At 42.8% G+C, this 1,819-nt stretch overlaps 1 long non-coding RNA gene across 1 annotated transcript; it reads right to left on the reverse strand.

Annotated features, from left to right (window-relative positions):
* Positions 1 to 365: 365 nt before the first annotated feature.
* LOC130134735 (uncharacterized) lies at positions 366 to 1,234 on the reverse strand. The gene is made up of 2 exons (XR_008814264.1): positions 912 to 1,234; positions 366 to 600 (listed from the first exon to the last, which is right to left on the reverse strand). It is a non-coding gene; the product is annotated as an uncharacterized LOC130134735 (long non-coding RNA).
* Between the last annotated feature and the right edge of the window lie 585 nt (positions 1,235 to 1,819).

The raw sequence follows: 1,819 nt of genomic DNA on the forward strand, positions 1-1,819 counted from the left end.
TGAATTTTTATTATTATTTTGAATTTTTTTATTTTTTTAATGAATAATAAAAGAAGATCTCGGACCGGGTCAGAGGACCCGATCCGACTCAGCGCTCCGACCCGCCCGGATTACATCCGAATTTTCAATCTTCTTTTTATCTTTTATTTCTCTCCCCTCTACTGTGCGTGGTCTTCTTCTTTCACGTACTCACCGAGAGCCCTCACTGAACATCTTCTTCCTCAACCACACCGAGACGCCACCATCTCAGACGCACCTTCGCCGGGATGCCCGCCATGCCAGACAACCACTCGGCGAAACCCCGGTCGCACGTACGTCAATCACCGCATCGCCTCCTCCCCGATGGCTATCGCTCTGGCCGACGCTGGACCGGATCCGGCGACTTTGATATTGCCGAGAACGCACATAAACAAACAACCACCGTTCCAGTAACCCAAACACATATATGCAGACTAAGGGCGAGGAAATATAGTACTGCCTGTGGCGGCCTCAAACCGCAGGCAATGCTCCGGCGAGGGGAATGGTTTTCCAGTGGAGGTTCCGTCCATGGTCGAACCGTGATGCACGAACGCCAGAAAATCACATAGAAAACGTAGATAACTTGAAGTCAGCAACAATATTAGAACGAATCGCGCATAAATCAAAGCTTTAGAGCATCGGTTTTACAAAAACGGATTCGACATTCGTTTGGGCATTTTATCAAACAGGTAGCATGCGACTTGGACCATCACACCCAAGCTTGGATTTACCATCATTCAAGCCCTAAACCTAGTATATTAAGTGTTAACTCGACATTGTTCTTCACGATTCAGGGTGGGTTTTGCATGGTTTGCTCAGAATCTCGTTGGTTGGTTCAACGTTCTTAAAAACAAGTAAGCGGAGAAAAAAAAAGGCATTTCCGGGAGGTTTACCTGGCTCGGGTGACTTCTTTGACGACGAACGGCAGCCAGCTGGTGGAGCTTTCGACGGGAACGACAGCTACTCAAACGGGCCACCGGCGAACGAGCAAAAATCTCTTCTTTTTCCGATTCTCTCCCGGTCTCTATTGTACCGAGACAAGGCAAAGAGGAAGATTGGTGCGGTGGACGAAGAAATTGCGGGCTCGTGGGCGTCGCCTGGAGGTCGTCGAATGGAGTTCGGACGTAGCCGGCCGACGGGAAACTCGACCTACTTCCCCTCCTCCGACGTCTTTCTCTCTCTGTTTTTTCTTTTACTTCCTCTCCACTCCCTTCTCCTCCTCTGGACGTGTATTCCCCCAGAGAAAGAAGATATTCCTCCGTTCGTTTGTCTCTTCTTCCGCTCTTTTTGCTTTCTTTCTCGAGGAAAATGTGCAGACCAATTTCTTATGTCCTTTCTTCCTTTTTCTTCCTTTTGACTTCTCTTTTTTTTCTTTTTCGTTTTTATTTTTCTTTAAATTTTTATAATGATTTTTTAAATAAAATAAAAAGAAAATATGTTTCACTAAATTATATTAATGTAAATGCGCATAATATTTATATACCATGTAATTTAATGAAAATATTTTTGCTTAGGATTTAAAAATAAGTTATTAATTTTTTATGCATTTAAACTTTAAATCATTAGGAAAAATTTAGATGTCAACAACAAGTTACGCTTATACCATGGAGTGAAGTCAGGGCTTTGCATCCTACGTTTTAAATATTCATTTTTTTCCAAGAGAAGGAAATAGAGGTACAATGAAAAGCGCAAAGTAACGTCAGTCATAAATGACTTGTTGACCGCTTGGACTATCAAGGGTGCGTATGATAAAAATCTATGTCCGGAATCTGATTCTGCTAAAAAATAATTCTTTTTTATT

The sequence above is a fragment of the Syzygium oleosum genome, unplaced genomic scaffold, assembly GCF_021117445.2.
Source record: "Syzygium oleosum isolate NSW1041296 unplaced genomic scaffold, Sole_v2.1 Sole_v2.23, whole genome shotgun sequence".
NCBI lineage: Eukaryota > Viridiplantae > Streptophyta > Magnoliopsida > Myrtales > Myrtaceae > Syzygium > Syzygium oleosum.